Genomic DNA, 19,699 nt, shown 5'->3' on the forward strand with positions numbered 1-19,699 from the left:
GCAATTGATGTCAGTAGAAGGGGAGGCTGCTTGCTTTTTTGGCAGTTGGAAACAGCTGTAAACAGCTGTGATTTCCCTCAAAGTAGTGAGGTTCACAGACAAGACACCGTGCGAGGGGTTTCACCACAATATCAGCCATACAGAGCCCTCTGATCATCTGTTTGGGAAAAGGAATATATTTCTTGTGAAAATGGGGAATCAGCTACTGATTGGGATGAAGTTCAATTCTTAGTCACGGTTTTCCTTTAAGGGAGTTGTATTTAACTACCTAAGGACCGAAGGGCGTGACCATGGTGGCAGCCCTAGGACCGCCTAACGCTGATTGGCGTAAAGTCCTGGGGCTTAATTTTGCAGGAGATCATGCGCACGCTGCACGCACATCTCCTGCTTCGTAGGCAGAGCTCCGCCTTCAGTCTCCCAGCAGCTTCAGTCTTTAGTCTCTTGGAGACTGTTAGACGGTGAAACCGATGTCTAATTATCCGTACAGCTCTGCGATGTAAGGCAGCACTGTACTAGAGACTGCCGTGTGACATGGCTGTCCCCTCTGTGGGCTCAGAGGTGATCGGTTGTCACAGGCTGAAGCCTATGACAGCTGATCATGCTGAATGGCTGGCGGGGGGAGAGAGGGAGAATTTAGTAAAAATTGGTGGGGAGATAAGGGGGGGGGGGGGGGTCACTTGTGTGCTGTGTTGTGCGGCTCTGCAGCTTGGCCTTAAAGCTGCAGTGGCCTATTTGACAAAAATTGGCCTAGTCTTTAGGGGGTAAAGCCTCTGGTCCTGAAGTGGTTATTTACTGTCAGGTCACTTTATTTTATTTTCTGTGACTCTCTTTTAATTTGACTAGTTTCATAAGACAGTGGACATTTTCTTATTATTTAAGGTGAAGAACAAAATCAGAACCAGGAAACTACATACTTGTAAGTACATATGGCACAGAACAAACTAAGTTCAGATAAAAACAGGCTTACAAGCAAATATAATATCCATAGAGAAATTTAATTTCAGAAAACATCATTAAAAAAGAAAAAAAAAACTATGTCTTGTCTCATCTCTTATGTAGTAAAGAATACAAATTTAAATATTGGTAAAAATTATAAGAGATTTTTTTTTTTACTTTTGTAAAGTATTTGCTAGTTATCCCTAAACAGCACACCGTAGGGGCTGAGCCTTTAGGGACATGAATACAGAACAGGCTAAAGGACAGAAGGCAAGTGATAATCATGTGACCGCTTGTAATGATCTGCTCTGCTGTCTGCACAGGCAGGCAGCTTTTTGACCATTTTTCAGGTCTGTATGCTTTGGGTCCCTGGAAAGGAGACCTGTCTTCATTCTGCAAGTTTCAGACTTGCTGTTCTGGTGAGGGATTTGCATTCACTTATCCGGCAATTGATAGCTCTGCCTCTCTTGAAGGCTTGCAGTATAAATACCATTTCCTCCCAGAATTTCCTGCTGGTCATAAAGGTTTGGTTCTGCTGGACTTACCTTGAGTTACAGCCCCTCTGCTAATTGTTTGCTAAATATTGTCTTAGAGTAGTTATCCTTTGGAGTGCACTAGCATTCCTTCTAGCGCAGTCAGGTTGTTTATTATCTGTACTGCGTAGTTCTGTCTTATCTGTTGCGATTGCACTTTCTCCAACAGCGGCTGACAGTGAATCGCCCTGTCTGTTTGGATCGCATTCGCCCGAGCGGTAGAGGCGGTGGATCTTTCTGTATTCTGTCTTGGAGCGTAAGCCAGAGCAGCGGTTGCTACTGGTTGCTCCATCTGTCTGTCTGTTGGGATCGCATTCGCCCTAGCGGTAGAGGAGGTGGATCTCTCGGTACTCTGTCTTGGAGTGTAGCCAGAGCAGTGGTTGCTACTGGTTACTCCTTCTGTCTGTCTTGTCCAGGAACGAACGCTTGCTGTTGTCTGGGTGAGGCAACCTATTAGCAAGCATTCGCGTTCTTTGTTTGTTTTCTTTTTTCGTGTTTCATTTGTTAGTCAGGGTTGGTACACTTTGTCGCTGTTGCGCTTAATGGGTGGTGACAATGACCTGCACGCGCTTTGTCGCTATTGCGCTTAACGTGTGGTGACTGCGTGTAGCTCGTCCTGTCTTTTCTTTCGTGTTGGATTATAGTTTGTTATTGGTTCTGTCTTTATTCATCCTATGATCTGTCTTTGCTCAGTCTTGTGTCTCTACTAGCAATCGCTATTCTTGCGATTGCTTTCTCACTTTGGTCTTCACTGTTGTGTGTCAACCGTCGACGGGTGGCGACTAGATTGGTGGACATACATAAATTCTGTCTCTGTGCTCACTCTCTCTCGAGAGGCTATCTTGCCCTGTATTGCTTCATTTCATACAATTTCTATCTGACATCTGTGGCTGTGCAGAGGGTTTATTCCTCTGCACTCCACAGCTCCATCTGCTGGTTGGAATTCCTCTCTACAGGTGCATTTGCATCAAAGCTGGGTTCCCTATCCAAGTGCTTGTGGAGGGTTTCCGCAGTGTCAGCGCACATGTTGTGTGCTGACCTCGGAGATAATTCCACAATCGTTACACCGCTGTAGCAGGTTTTGGCAGCCTGCTTTCAATCATCATTTCTCCCTCCCCTCTCCTTAGAGGAGAGTACACTGCCCAACCAGGAGCTCAACTATGTGATTGTATGGTGATCCTTTCAAAAATGTTTTAATGTGTATGAGCCTTAGAAGCAATCTGATTAATGTGTAGAAAAAGATCCAAGTGCTATATAAAATCTTGACAATTGAGTTTTCAATCTCTAGACCTGTACAAAGAATCCTATAAAATGAACTATGTATGGAAGAAATGAGATTTTACCACCTGTTTATAGAGAACATAGTGCAGCAGAAACAAATGGAATTTCATCATATTGATCACCTAGCCAGATACAATATTATCGTAAGAAAACAGAGGCGCCAGCAGGATAAAGGTAATAAAATTTTTAAAATTTGCTGTGAGGCAGTGGTGGACTTACCTCCAGAAAGCAGACTCAAAATACTGTCTGAATTAAACAAATACATTTATTATTGGTACCCCAAAAGATGCAACGCGTTTCGCAGGCACAGCCCGCTTCATCAGGCAATAAGATAGGGGACAAACAGTAGCTCATCAGTAGCCTCTGTCAATATACAATATTCTCACCTTTGGCTAAAGGTATTGACAGTTTTACTTTCATGTTGAGTACACAGCCTTTAATTTTTTTTTCTTTCTCGATCTCTTACTTCAATAACAGAGCACAGACATGCTTTGATGGTAGATTTCATTCATCACAATGCCTTACATGTTGCATATTCTTCATTGTGCTCAACTACACCAAATCTTCCAATCCAATTTGTAGAAATGTGCAAGTGGGGCCACAGGTGTTGATCCATGTACAGCATTTCAGCAAGACCTTTGTCTCTTATTTATCCCTGACACTCAAATTGCAATTGAAGTGGGAAGTAAAAAGCAAATAATGCACAGTCAAGTAATTTCATTCAAGTAGCAAAGCACTTGTTTTATTCACATAAGCCTTTGTGCAAATAATTTTTCTGTTTGTTGCACCTGCTAACTTCAAACAGACTAGAGAAAACATTGTTGCAAATGACACAATGGGTTTCATTTGCGAGTTCAGCAGAGAAGGAATCTAAAGGACATGCACACAAGATTCATGGATGCACTTGTACAAACAAGAAACTTGTACCAATTTTCCTTCCAGCGAAATGAAACACCTTAGGGTCATCTGCTGCTTTAGATTCATTTCTATGTAGCATGAGTGAGTACCCGGGCATTCTTTTCCAAATAGCTCTCTCCGCTAATCAATATCTGCAGCAGAGTTCAATATACATTTCTGTTCAGTAATAAATTAAAGTGAAACATTAAATGTTACCGCTAATTTGATTCTTTTGCTGTGCTTAAAGAAGCTGGAAGCTGCATTTTTTTTATTCTATTGGTATATGATGGTAATAGCTCTTACTGTGGCATACTTTTAGCAATTTACTTTGTTATATATAAAACACAACATTAAACTGCAGTGATAGAATCTTTATTCTCTCTTCTTCTTTCCCCTTTTCTTTTTGTTGTATCATTCTATGTTTATTGTGCTTTCTTAATTTTTTCTTTATGTGGCTTATGCTCAGAAATGCTCATTTTTTAAAAAGCCACTTTTAATCAGTAAGATATATAAGTAATACACCTTAGATACTTCTCAGAACCACACAGGCACTGATTAAGAACTACCATTTAGTACATGGTAATTATTAAAAGGTTTCTGTAATACACCCTGTGAACTGCTTGGTAATACAGGGGCAGAATTTGAACACTTAAAATACTCGGAACATATACATAAATAATTGGCCTTTACACGTAAACTGATGTCTAACTGGCAGGGCCAGACCGAGGCAGTGGCAAAAGAGGCTCCATTCTCAGGGCTCAGTGGAGTTGGAGGTAAAGAATTCACTCAGCTATCATTCCCCTATTGCGTTTGAAGCAGAGAGAAATAAGAAAAGGGAATACATGGCAGTGACTGTAAGTCCGATAACTAGAAATTTATGTTTTGGGGGCCCTGGGGTACCTCTTAGTCTTATAGCAATTAGTGTGGGACGGCTGGGGTCGGAGGGTGTGGTTTCTCAGCCTTGGGTGCTGGAGGACCTAGTCCCGGCTCTGATAACTGGCCACACCATTCATTGAAAAAACACAGACTGGTCAGAACAGACTGAGCTGGAATAGAATTGGTCTCCACCAGGCCGTCCACTCATTGGTTTGCCAATTTTTAATGATCCACCTTTTATTTATCTAAAGGCTCTGATTGGTGTGAGAAAACGCGGAAAAGCTGCCGCGTGTACTGATAGCAAGGCGGCTGGCTCCGCGTCCAGCGTGGTTGTTTGTACGCAGCAGCATGCGTCTGATAATATGATAGATCGCGGAAAAACCGCCGCATGTACTGGCAGCAAGGCGGCTGTTTCCGCGTCCTACACAGCGGTTTGCACGCAGCAGCGTGCGTTTGGTGTGGCTGGGTCTGTTAGCACACCTGGATGGAGAACTATGGCGCGAGCCAGAAGTCAGGACCTTTATGCCAGCAGGAGATGGATCAGCTGATCAGGACGATCAGCTGATTCCTGCTGGACTCCTGATTGGCTGAGTGGTTCGGGCGGGGCGGTAGAGTCCTGCAACTATATATATAGCTTGCTTGCCAGTTGCTGGTTGTCTTCCATTGCGAACACTTACGTGGAAGCATTCAGACCATAGTCAGATCCTACAGTGTGTTTGAACCAGGAGGACCTGGGAATTCACACTGAGCCAGATTACTTTTGTTTATTATTGTATTATTATTCAGACTAGTTCCAGGGTGTAGAGACCAAGGACCTCACACCCAAGACTAGGGAACTGTATTATCATTTGTGTTATACTCCAGACTAGTTCCCGGGTGCTGAGACCACGGACCTCGCACTCAAGACTAGGGAACTGTATTATCATTTGTGTTATACTCCAGACTAGTTCCAGGGTGCTGAGACCACGGACCTCGCACCCGAGACTAGGGAACTGTATTATCTTTGTGTTGTACTCCAGACTAGTTCCAGGGTGCTGAGACCACGGACCTCGCACCTAAGACTAGGGAACTGTATTATCATTTGTGTTAGTCTCCAGACCTGCTTGTGACGCCCATCTTCCAGGGGTCACTAGCCACCGGGTCTTCTTGCTATTCAGCCTGGGACTCCGCCCCTTGGATGTCTCAGGCTGCTGCAAGATCTCTGTACTTCCAAAGGGAGGTATTTCTCATACTGCCAAGGACCACTTGCTCCTCGGGTGGTCCTCACTCAAAGTTGTTACTGTTGCACCAAACACTCACACTATATAGGTGTCCAGAGGTTAGTAATATATCTGTATTATCGGTGATTCTGCAGAGCATCAATAATCGGGTATATATCTGTATTCTTGGTGATACTGCAGATCACCAATAATCAGATTCTCTCTGCGTGCTGACACCGATCGTTACAATTGGTAAGTAACAGGAGAAGGTGATGTATGATTAATGTAGCTGCATCTTGATGCAGCTTCAAACCTGAAAGTATGATTTTTGTTTTTCGCTTCTACCAGGAAATGAAAATTCAAATATTCTGGTGGAAACAAGATGTTTACCACTAATTCGATTTTGACAGAAAGGCATTACAGTACAGTTCCTATATAATATATTTTACATGTATGACAAGTACAAAGTGTGACACAGAAGGAGAACAGGACCTTACACAATGACACTTACAATAAACAATATGTTCCAGTTTTTCATTAACGTTTATTAATAACTACTTGAAAGTATCATGTTCTGAGTATTTTGAAAGCTTTTCCAAAGACATAAATGCTGGTGAAAAAACTCAAACTGCTGCTATATACCTGTGCATGCCTTGAATTCAAAACAGGTGCAGGTTGTAACATTTGTGGGATAATCTCCGTGATCAGCGCACCAGGCGTGCACTGACACGGCGGAAAACCTCCACAAGCGTATGAAGGGGGAGACCCAGCTTTGGTGCAAGCACCAGTAGAGGGCAATTCCCACCGGCAGATGGTGCTGTGGAGTGCAGACGAGTACAACCGCTGCACGGCCACAGATGCCAGATGATTGTACAGATCAAGACAATGTGGGGCTGAACAGCCCTTAAAGAGAAAGAGCACAGGTACAGGATGAATGTGTGTTCACCAATCTAGTCGTGACCCAGCGACAGTGAACACACATCAGCAGAAACAAAGTAGGAACGCAATCGCAAGAGAGGCGATTGCTAGAGGTGACACAAGGTTTAAGCAAGACAGAGGATGAGAGTAGCAAAGGCACAGCAAATCATACAATGAGAAGATAAGGAAAATAACAAACGCTAACTAAACGCGAACACCACACTCATTCGCAACAGCGAACGCGTTTACAGCGCGATCTCCGCGTGTTAAGCACAACAGAGACAAGCACGCCTAACTAACCACCGACAGACAAACACGAAACAGAGAACGCGAGCGCTTGCTTAACGGTTACCTCACCGAGCCTACAGCAAGCGTTCGTATCAGACAAGACAGACAAACGGAAAACAGGAATAAGCTAGGAAGGATCCACAGCCGCTACTGCTAGGGGCTATTGCGATCCAGCTGAGTGGATCCTTACACAGGTTCAGTAATATAGAACCTTTTTTATTATGGACTAATCTGTGTTAGTTAAGATAATCTTTCTAGCCAAACCAATTAATACAGTAATATACAGTAGACCATGGGCTTGACTCACAAAGCGGTGCTAACCTACTTAGCACGTCTAAAGTCTTTAGACGTGCTAACCAGGGTGCTAAGTAGGTTAGCACCGGATTTCTCAATCAGATCGCGCGCTAACTTTGCGCGCACAAAACTTTACGCGCGCAAAGTCCTATGCGCACTAAGTCCCATAGGTTTTAATAGGCACTTCGCACGGAGCGCTCTGCGCTCTGTGCAGTGCGCGCGTAATGTTTTACGCGTATAAAGTTTTGTGCGCGTAAAGTTTTACGCGCAAAAAGCTTGTTTAGACGTGCTAAAGGGGTTTTCACAGGCATGCTAACAGTTAGCACCGCTTTGTGAATCAAGCCCCATGTCTAACCAATTCATGGAAATTACAAGAATTCACGTGGAGAGAAACCTGCCCTCCTAAACGTATATGAAGGAAAATGGAGAAAACAAGAGGTAAATTAATGAATAAGCGAGTTTTAAAATTTGGAGGTAGCGAGTCACATCACATTTAGAAGAAAATAAGAGCTTTGTCAGTGGCTAAAAAGTAATTACCTAAATTATACTATATCCTTTTCAGAAATGTGGCGTGTTAGGGGAACAGTTTTGTGGGTATAAAGATTGACAGTGTACAGCTCAGAATTTACTGACATCAGTATTTTATTGGATGTGTAACACAGGTGATTGGTGCACACTTTACACAGATAATATACACGGGCACCAGATAGGTGCTACCCCCCAGTGGCAAGGGCCCACTGGCGGGCTCAAGGTCGGATAGATAGAGATCGACTGCAAATCCGATTAGCAAAGGTACAGAGTTGTGAGGCAAGAATCAGAGTCAATAACCAGGCAGAGGTTTGGCAACAGATCAGATTAGCAAAGGTACAGAATCGTAAGGCAAAAGAGTAGTAAGAGACAAAGCAGAGGTCAAAAATACAATCACAGTGGTATATTTTTTCCTAAGCTAAGTGCGAATCCCCGGGGTCCTGCCGGTTCAAACACACACAGATCTGACTAAGGTCTGAGCACTAACACTGAAGTATTCGCAACAACAGACGACGAGAAAATGACATCTCCAAGCTTAAATACAGAAAGCAAATTTAAGCCGCCCGCCCACAGGGCTGGACCAATTAGCAGCGTGTAATTGACAGGTCGGTGTCAGCTGACCGCAGGAACAGCTGACCCGTCTCCTCAAGTTATAAAGGTCTTGCCGCCCCGTGCGCGAGCGTGCTGACCTCATCTGATGTGTAAAGGAGAGACCTGTCCTTCCAGAGCCCCGCACTGATGTCTGTGACGGCACGATGGCGGATTCCGTGACGTCAGATGCGGAAGCAGCAGCCTCAGGACCATACCTTTTGCAGTGCACTAAATACTGTATAGAATTTCGCACTCTGCGGGAATCTAAAATTTCTTCAATTTCATATTCCGATTCACCCTCAATCATCACCGGAGTGGGGGGAGAGGAATCACTATAAACAGCTGGTTTAAGTAAAGAAACATGAAAGGATTTCACACCCCTCATAGTAGCTGGAAGAGTCACCCTGAACGCCACATCATTGATCTTTTCAGCAATGGGATATGGCCCAATATATTTAGGTCCCAATTTTGCCGAAGGCTGTCTCAAGACAATATGCCGAGTGGAGACCCACACCATATCTCCCGGTGCAAAATCCCACCCCGGAGAACGTTTTTTATCGGCCTGCTTTTTCTGACCCTCGATGGCTCTCTCCAAATTGGTTTTCACCAGTGCACAAATTCTACTCAATGACTCCTGCCAATTCTCCAGTACTGGAAACGGAGAAGTGACCACTGGCAAAGGAGAACATTTAGGTGATCTCCCAGTAACCACCTGAAAAGGTGAGAATCCTGAGGAAGCATTTTTGAGGTTGTTATGTGCAAATTCTGCAAACGGAAGGAATTTGACCCACTCATGTTGAGCATCAGCAACGTAACATCGTAAAAACTGCTCAAGAGATTGGTTCATCCTTTCTGTTTGCCCATTAGTCTGAGGGTGATAACCCGAAGAAAAGGACAAAGTTAACCCAACGTGCTGACAGAAAGCTCGCCAAAATTTTGAAACAAATTGCACCCCTCTGTCAGATACCACAATTTCCGGGATCCCGTGCAAGCGAAAAATGTGGACCACAAAGAGATCTGCCAGTTCTTGAGCGGAAGGGAGCTTCTTCAAGGGCACAAAATGAACCATTTTACTAAACCGGTCTACCACGACCCAAATGACCACCCTCCCTGTAGAAGTTGGGAGTTCTCCCACAAAATCCATGGAGATATGAGTCCATGGTTCCATGGGCACTGGTAATGACTGTAAAGGGCCTGCAGGAGCTTGGCGAGAAGGTTTGCTCCGGGCACACACTGTACAAGCTGTGACAAATTCCCTACAGTCATCTTTCAATAAAGGCCACCAAACACATCAGGATAACAACTTGTGGGTTCTAGCTATACCCGGGTAACCCACATTTTTATGACTGTGGAACATCTGCATGACATGAAGGCGCAAATGCAGAGGAATGAAAAAGAGACCATCAAGTTTACCCTCGGGAGTATCCTGCTGAAATGGTCTCAGAGTGGCTGTCAGATCTTCTACGGGATCTGCAGCTGCCACCACCACATGATCTGGCAAGATACCAACTGGAGATGACGGCGGAACTGTCTCAGGCTCGAAGCATCGGGACAAAGCGTCCGCCTTAATATTATTATTATTAATAATTAGCAAAGGTACAGAGTCGTGTGGCAAGAATCAGAGTCAATGAACAGGCAGAGGTTTGGCAACAGATCAGATTAGCAAAGGTACAGAATCGTAAGGCAAAAGAGTAGTAAGAGACAAAGCAGAGGTCAAAAATACAATCACAGTGGTATATTTTTTCCTAAGCTAAGTGCGAATCCCCGGGGTCCTGCCGGTTCAAACACACACAGATCTGACTAAGGTCTGAGCACTAACACTGAAGTATTCGCAACAACAGACGACGAGAAAATGACATCTCCAAGCTTAAATACAGAAAGCAAATTTAAGCCGCCCGCCCACAGGGCTGGACCAATTAGCAGCGTGTAATTGACAGGTCGGTGTCAGCTGACCGCAGGAACAGCTGACCCGTCTCCTCAAGTTATAAAGGTCTTGCCGCCCCGTGCGCGAGCGTGCTGACCTCATCTGATGTGCAAAGGAGAGACCTGTCCTTCCAGAGCCCCGCACTGATGTCTGTGACGGCACGATGGCGGATTCCGTGACGTCAGATGCAGAAGCAGCAGCCTCAGGACCATACCTTTTGCAGTGCACTAAATACTGTATAGAATTTCGCACTCTGCGGGAATCTAAAATTTCTTCAATTTCATATTCCGATTCACCCTCAATCATCACCGGAGTGGGGGGAGAGGAATCACTATAAACAGCTGGTTTAAGTAAAGAAACATGAAAGGATTTCACACCCCTCATAGTAGCTGGAAGAGTCACCCTGAACGCCACATCATTGATCTTTTCAGCAATGGGATATGGCCCAATATATTTAGGTCCCAATTTTGCCGAAGGCTGTCTCAAGACAATATGCCGAGTGGAGACCCACACCATATCTCCCGGTGCAAAATCCCACCCCGGAGAACGTTTTTTATCGGCCTGCTTTTTCTGACCCTCGATGGCTCTCTCCAAATTGGTTTTCACCAGTGCACAAATTCTACTCAATGACTCCTGCCAATTCTCCAGTACTGGAAACGGAGAAGTGACCACTGGCAAAGGAGAACATTTAGGTGATCTCCCAGTAACCACCTGAAAAGGTGAGAATCCTGAGGAAGCATTTTTGAGGTTGTTATGTGCAAATTCTGCAAACGGAAGGAATTTGACCCACTCATGTTGAGCATCAGCAACGTAACATCGTAAAAACTGCTCAAGAGATTGGTTCATCCTTTCTGTTTGCCCATTAGTCTGAGGGTGATAACCCGAAGAAAAGGACAAAGTTAACCCAACGTGCTGACAGAAAGCTCGCCAAAATTTTGAAACAAATTGCACCCCTCTGTCAGATACCACAATTTCCGGGATCCCGTGCAAGCGAAAAATGTGGACCACAAAGAGATCTGCCAGTTCTTGAGCGGAAGGGAGCTTCTTCAAGGGCACAAAATGAACCATTTTACTAAACCGGTCTACCACGACCCAAATGACCACCCTCCCTGTAGAAGTTGGGAGTTCTCCCACAAAATCCATGGAGATATGAGTCCATGGTTCCATGGGCACTGGTAATGACTGTAAAGGGCCTGCAGGAGCTTGGCGAGAAGGTTTGCTCCGGGCACACACTGTACAAGCTGTGACAAATTCCCTACAGTCATCTTTCAATAAAGGCCACCAAACACATCAGGATAACAACTTGTGGGTTCTAGCTATACCCGGGTAACCCACATTTTTATGACTGTGGAACATCTGCATGACATGAAGGCGCAAATGCAGAGGAATGAAAAAGAGACCATCAAGTTTACCCTCGGGAGTATCCTGCTGAAATGGTCTCAGAGTGGCTGTCAGATCTTCTACGGGATCTGCAGCTGCCACCACCACATGATCTGGCAAGATACCAACTGGAGATGACGGCGGAACTGTCTCAGGCTCGAAGCATCGGGACAAAGCGTCCGCCTTAATATTATTATTATTAATAATTAGCAAAGGTACAGAGTCGTGTGGCAAGAATCAGAGTCAATGAACAGGCAGAGGTTTGGCAACAGATCAGATTAGCAAAGGTACAGAATCGTAAGGCAAAAGAGTAGTAAGAGACAAAGCAGAGGTCAAAAATACAATCACAGTGGTATATTTTTTCCTAAGCTAAGTGCGAATCCCCGGGGTCCTGCCGGTTCAAACACACACAGATCTGACTAAGGTCTGAGCACTAACACTGAAGTATTCGCAACAACAGACGACGAGAAAATGACATCTCCAAGCTTAAATACAGAAAGCAAATTTAAGCCGCCCGCCCACAGGGCTGGACCAATTAGCAGCGTGTAATTGACAGGTCGGTGTCAGCTGACCGCAGGAACAGCTGACCCGTCTCCTCAAGTTATAAAGGTCTTGCCGCCCCGTGCGCGAGCGTGCTGACCTCATCTGATGTGCAAAGGAGAGACCTGTCCTTCCAGAGCCCCGCACTGATGTCTGTGACGGCACGATGGCGGATTCCGTGACGTCAGATGCAGAAGCAGCAGCCTCAGGACCATACCTTTTGCAGTGCACTAAATACTGTATAGAATTTCGCACTCTGCGGGAATCTAAAATTTCTTCAATTTCATATTCCGATTCACCCTCAATCATCACCGGAGTGGGGGGAGAGGAATCACTATAAACAGCTGGTTTAAGTAAAGAAACATGAAAGGATTTCACACCCCTCATAGTAGCTGGAAGAGTCACCCTGAACGCCACATCATTGATCTTTTCAGCAATGGGATATGGCCCAATATATTTAGGTCCCAATTTTGCCGAAGGCTGTCTCAAGACAATATGCCGAGTGGAGACCCACACCATATCTCCTGGTGCAAAATCCCACCCCGGAGAACGTTTTTTATCGGCCTGCTTTTTCTGACCCTCGATGGCTCTCTCCAAATTGGTTTTCACCAGTGCACAAATTCTACTCAATGACTCCTGCCAATTCTCCAGTACTGGAAACGGAGAAGTGACCACTGGCAAAGGAGAACATTTAGGTGATCTCCCAGTAACCACCTGAAAAGGTGAGAATCCTGAGGAAGCATTTTTGAGGTTGTTATGTGCAAATTCTGCAAACGGAAGGAATTTGACCCACTCATGTTGAGCATCAGCAACGTAACATCGTAAAAACTGCTCAAGAGATTGGTTCATCCTTTCTGTTTGCCCATTAGTCTGAGGGTGATAACCCGAAGAAAAGGACAAAGTTAACCCAACGTGCTGACAGAAAGCTCGCCAAAATTTTGAAACAAATTGCACCCCTCTGTCAGATACCACAATTTCCGGGATCCCGTGCAAGCGAAAAATGTGGACCACAAAGAGATCTGCCAGTTCTTGAGCGGAAGGGAGCTTCTTCAAGGGCACAAAATGAACCATTTTACTAAACCGGTCTACCACGACCCAAATGACCACCCTCCCTGTAGAAGTTGGGAGTTCTCCCACAAAATCCATGGAGATATGAGTCCATGGTTCCATGGGCACTGGTAATGACTGTAAAGGGCCTGCAGGAGCTTGGCGAGAAGGTTTGCTCCGGGCACACACTGTACAAGCTGTGACAAATTCCCTACAGTCATCTTTCAATAAAGGCCACCAAACACATCAGGATAACAACTTGTGGGTTCTAGCTATACCCGGGTAACCCACATTTTTATGACTGTGGAACATCTGCATGACATGAAGGCGCAAATGCAGAGGAATGAAAAAGAGACCATCAAGTTTACCCTCGGGAGTATCCTGCTGAAATGGTCTCAGAGTGGCTGTCAGATCTTCTACGGGATCTGCAGCTGCCACCACCACATGATCTGGCAAGATACCAACTGGAGATGACGGCGGAACTGTCTCAGGCTCGAAGCATCGGGACAAAGCGTCCGCCTTAATATTATTATTATTAATAATTAGCAAAGGTACAGAGTCGTGTGGCAAGAATCAGAGTCAATGAACAGGCAGAGGTCGGCAACAGATCAGATTGGCAAAGGTACAGAATCGTAAGGCAAAAGAGTAGTAAGAGACAAAGCAGAGGTCAAAAATACAATCACAGTGGTATATTTTTTCCTAAGCTAAGTGGGAATCCCTGGGGTCCTGCCGGTTCAAACACACATGGATCTGACTAAGGTCTGAGCGCTAACACTGAAGTATTTGCAACAATAGACGATGAGCAAATGACATCTCCAAGCTTAAATACAGAAAGCAAATTCAAGCCGCCCGCCCAGAGGGCTGGACCAATCTGCAGCGTGTAATTGACAGGTCGGTGTCAGCTGACCGCAGGAACAGCTGACCCGTCTCCTCAAGTTATAAAGGTCTTGCCGCCCCGTGCGCGAGCGTGCTGACCTCATCTGATGTGCAAAGGAGAGACCTGTCCTTCCAGAGCCCCACACTGATGTCTGTGACGGCACGATGGCGGATTCCGTGACGTCAGATGCGGAAGCAGCAGCCTCAGGACCATACCTTTTGCAGTGCACTAAATACTGTATAGAATTTCGCACTCTGCGGGAATCTAAAATTTCTTCAATTTCATATTCCGATTCACCCTCAATCATCACCGGAGTGGGGGGAGAGGAATCACTATAAACAGCTGGTTTAAGTAAAGAAACATGAAAGGATTTCACACCCCTCATAGTAGCTGGAAGAGTCACCCTGAACGCCACATCATTGATCTTTTCAGCAATGGGATATGGCCCAATATATTTAGGTCCTAATTTTGCTGAAGGCTGTCTCAAGGCAATATGCCGAGTGGAGACCCACACCATATCTCCCGGTGCAAAATCCCACCCCGGAGAACGTTTTTTATCGGCCTGTTTTTTCTGACCCTCGATGGCTCTCTCCAAATTGGTTTTCACCAATGCACAAATTCTACTCAATGACTCCTGCCAATTCTCCAGTACTGGAAACGAAGAAGTGACCACTGGCAAAGGAGAACATTTAGGTGATCTCCCAGTAACCACCTGAAAAGGTGAGAATCCTGAGGAAGCATTTTTGAGGTTGTTATGTGCAAATTCTGTAAACGGAAGGAATTTGACCCACTCATGTTGAGCATCAGCAACGTAACATCGTAAAAACTGCTCAAGAGATTGGTTCATCCTTTCTGTTTGCCCATTAGTCTGAGGGTGATAACCCGAAGAAAAGGACAAAGTTAACCCAACGTGCTGACAGAAAGCTCGCCAAAATTTTGAAACAAATTGCACCCCTCTGTCAGATACCACAATTTCCGGGATCCCGTGCAAGCGAAAAATGTGGACCACAAAGAGATCTGCCAGTTCTTGAGCGGAAGGGAGCTTCTTCAAGGGCACAAAATGAACCATTTTACTAAACCGGTCTACCACGACCCAAATGACCACCCTCCCTGTAGAAGTTGGGAGTTCTCCCACAAAATCCATGGAGATATGAGTCCATGGTTCCATGGGCACTGGTAATGACTGTAAAGGGCCTGCAGGAGCTTGGCGAGAAGGTTTGCTCCGGGCACACACTGTACAAGCTGTGACAAATTCCCTACAGTCATCTTTCAATAAAGGCCACCAAACACATCAGGATAACAACTTGTGGGTTCTAGCTATACCCGGATAACCCACATTTTTATGACTGTGGAACATCTGCATGACATGAAGGCGCAAATGCAGAGGAATAAAAAAGAGACCATCAAGTTTACCCTCGGGAGTATCCTGCTAAAATGGTCTCAGAGTGGCTGTCAGATCTTCTACGGGATCTGCAGCTGCCACCACCACATGATCTGGCAAGATACCAACTGGAGATGACGGCGGAACTGTCTCAGGCTCGAAGCATCGGGACAAAGCGTCCGCCTTAATATTATTATTATTAATAATTAGCAAAGGTACAGAGTCGTGTGGCAAGAATCAGAGTCAATGAACAGGCAGAGGTCGGCAACAGATCAGATTGGCAAAGGTACAGAATCGTAAGGCAAAAGAGTAGTAAGAGACAAAGCAGAGGTCAAAAATACAATCACAGTGGTATGTTTTTTCCTAAGCTAAGTGTGAATCCCTGGGGTCCTGCCGGTTCAAACACACATGGATCTGACTAAGGTCTGAGCGCTAACACTGAAGTATTTGCAACAATAGACGATGAGCAAATGACATCTCCAAGCTTAAATACAGAAAGCAAATTCAAGCCGCCCGCCCAGAGGGCTGGACCAATCTGCAGCGTGTAATTGACAGGTCGGTGTCAGCTGACCGCAGGAACAGCTGACCCGTCTCCTCAAGTTATAAAGGTCTTGCCGCCCCGTGCGCGAGTGTGCTGACCTCATCTGATGTGCAAAGGAGAGACCTGTCCTTCCAGAGCCCCGCACTGATGTCTGTGACGGCACGATGGCGGATTCCGTGACGTCAGATGCCGAAGCAGCAGCCTCAGGACCATACCTTTTGCAGTGCACTAAATACTGTATAGAATTTCGCACTCTGCGGGAATCTAAAATTTCTTCAATTTCATATTCCGATTCACCCTCAATCATCACCGGAGTGGGGGGAGAGGAATCACTATAAACAGCTGGTTTAAGTAAAGAAACATGAAAGGATTTCACACCCCTCATAGTAGCTGGAAGAGTCACCCTGAACGCCACATCATTGATCTTTTCAGCAATAGGATATAGCTCAATATATTTAGGTCCTAATTTTGCTGAAGGCTGTCTCAAGGCAATATGCCGAGTGGAGACCCACACCATATCTCCCGGTGCAAAATCCCACCCCGGAGAACGTTTTTTATCGGCCTGTTTTTTCTGACCCTCGATGGCTCTCTCCAAATTGGTTTTCACCAATGCACAAATTCTACTCAATGACTCCTGCCAATTCTCCAGTACTGGAAATGAAGAAGTGACCACTGGCAAAGGAGAACATTTAGGTGATCTCCCAGTAACCACCTGAAAAGGTGAGAATCCTGAGGAAGCATTTTTGAGGTTGTTATGTGCAAATTCTGTAAACGGAAGGAATTTGACCCACTCATGTTGAGCATCAGCAACGTAACATCGTAAAAACTGCTCAAGAGATTGGTTCATCCTTTCTGTTTGCCCATTAGTCTGAGGGTGATAACCCGAAGAAAAGGACAAAGTTAACCCAACGTGCTGAGAGAAAGCTCGCCAAAATTTTGAAACAAATTGCACCCCTCTGTCAGATACCACAATTTCCGGGATCCCGTGCAAGCGAAAAATGTGGACCACAAAGAGATCTGCCAGTTCTTGAGCGGAAGGGAGCTTCTTCAAGGGCACAAAATGAACCATTTTACTAAACCGGTCTACCACGACCCAAATGACCACCCTCCCTGTAGAAGTTGGGAGTTCTCCCACAAAATCCATGGAGATATGAGTCCATGGTTCCATGGGCACTGGTAATGACTGTAAAGGGCCTGCAGGAGCTTGGCGAGAAGGTTTGCTCCGGGCACACACTGTACAAGCTGTGACAAATTCCCTACAGTCATCTTTCAATAAAGGCCACCAAACACATCAGGATAACAACTTGTGGGTTCTAGCTATACCCGGGTAACCCACATTTTTATGACTGTGGAACATCTGCATGACATGAAGGCGCAAATGCAGAGGAACGAAAAAGAGACCATCAAGTTTACCCTCGGGAGTATCCTGCTGAAATGGTCTCAGAGTGGCTGTCAGATCTTCTACGGGATCTGCAGCTGCCACCACATGATCTGGCAAGATACCAACTGGAGATGACGGCGGAACTGTCTCAGGCTCGAAGCATCGGGACAAAGCGTCCACCTTAATATTATTATTATTAATAATTAGCAAAGGTACAGAGTCGTGTGGCAAGAATCAGAGTCAATGAACAGGCAGAGGTCGGCAACAGATCAGATTGGCAAAGGTACAGAATCGTAAGGCAAAAGAGTAGTAAGAGACAAAGCAGAGGTCAAAAATACAATCACAGTGGTATGTTTTTTCCTAAGCTAAGTGTGAATCCCTGGGGTCCTGCCGGTTCAAACACACACGGATCTAACTAAGGTCTGAGCGCTAACACTGAAGTATTCACAACAATAGACGATGAGCAAATGACATCTCCAAGCTTAAATACAGAAAGCAAATTCAAGCCGCCCGCCCAGAGGGCTGGACCAATCTGCAGCGTATGATTGACAGGTCGGTATCAGCTGACCCGTCTCCTCAAGTTATAAAGGTCCTGCCACCCCGTGCGCGAGCGTGCTGACCTCATCTGATGTGCAGAGGAGAGACCTGTCCTTCCAGAGCCCCGCACTTCCAGAGCCCAGCACTAATGTCTGTGACGGTGCGACGGCAGATTCCGTGACGTCAGACGCGAAAGCAGCAGCCGCGCTGCTGTCCGCGGCAGAGGTAATATTTTCCAACCTGACAGTGGGTTAAAGAAAAATGGATGTGTATATTTTGCCCACAAAAAGAAGAGTCATGAACACATGCAAATAGTGCATATTACCCAATGAAAATATAAGCCCAAGCCTAAGGAGAAAAAAAATAACCTGCCTTTATTATCTAGAAAGTGCCATAAAAAGGATTTGTGTACTTTGATGATTTCAAAGCCTCACAGTTTTTATCTTGTACAGTGTAGAATGCACACTAGCTTATGTTCCTTATTAACAACTGACCACTTGATCTCATTAAAAAGGGTAGGTTTATTTACAAATAAACAAAATGTACAAGTTATGGCATATAAAATATTAAGCTAAGGGAACAGGGAAAAAACAAGGGAGGCATCCTATCTGCTCTATCTCATCATACCCACATGTTCGGGCCCTTATCCTTCTATGTCTCATCTTTGTGACCCGAGATCCCAATGTAGATCCTCTCGGGGTATCAGGTGAAAAGTCCACCTCCATGACATAGAGCACCAGTTGGGGTTTGATGCTAAGTTCAATAGTTCGTCTGTGGCAAGAACACCCATTGTACACACCAGATTAACAGGTTCTTGTGATAATTATGTTGGTGCTTTATAAATACAATAAATTAATAAATATCTAAAAACCTTAGGCTGTAGAAGCTCCTAGAAGTCATACCCTGAGGTATCACCCTCAGCTGGGATCCACTCGGTCTCTAGAAATTAACAAAGTTTGAGGGTATTGTTCTCAGCTGTTTATTTATTCACCTGCAGATACAATAATACTTTGAGAAGTATTTATGAGACCTAGCTGCTCAGATTTGTTTGTCCATGAAGTCACATCCAAAGTAATTCATTTTTTCACGGATATGGAACATTATGAACTACAACATGTAGTATGATGTCAACATTAAATGCTTTGGGAATTATAAATACTCAACAGTGCAGTTTTATTTGTGAATCTGTATTTTAGTTGCAAAAAATTCTAGAAGCAATTGTTAGACTTGTTGTGTGTGTACCTTGCATTCTTCTGAAAAGTATATTTCACAGGGTCCACTGCAAATGTATTAGGACAGACTTCATACGCAAGAAGGTTTTCCGTTTTTAGGAACAGAGATACACAATATATAAAAATGAAAATGTATATAAAATGAGCATACAGTATTCAGCTCCACACTTCTGTAACAAAACATGTTGATACTGATGGGACATCACACACACAGAAAATATAAAGATACCTCTGGGGCTACAGAAGTAAAACTGCTTATTGATTTTACAACTCCAGGTTTCATGAGAGAATAACTGTTTTACTCTGAAAGCATTTTGACGATCTCTCTCACACAGGTCGCTCCCAATAATCTGTAGGAAAAAAAAAAGAATGTCCTTAATTGGAGATCTTCAAGATGAATCTATAACTGCCAGGCTTGAATTTAATTTTAGACTGGACTGACCACTGTCAAGCAGGTCCTGGAAGGAATTTCACAAGTCATCAATCCAGCCAAGAATGATAGATTTGGCCGGAGGTGA

The sequence above is a fragment of the Hyperolius riggenbachi genome, chromosome 6 (assembly GCF_040937935.1).
Source record: "Hyperolius riggenbachi isolate aHypRig1 chromosome 6, aHypRig1.pri, whole genome shotgun sequence".
Classification (NCBI taxonomy): domain Eukaryota; kingdom Metazoa; phylum Chordata; class Amphibia; order Anura; family Hyperoliidae; genus Hyperolius; species Hyperolius riggenbachi.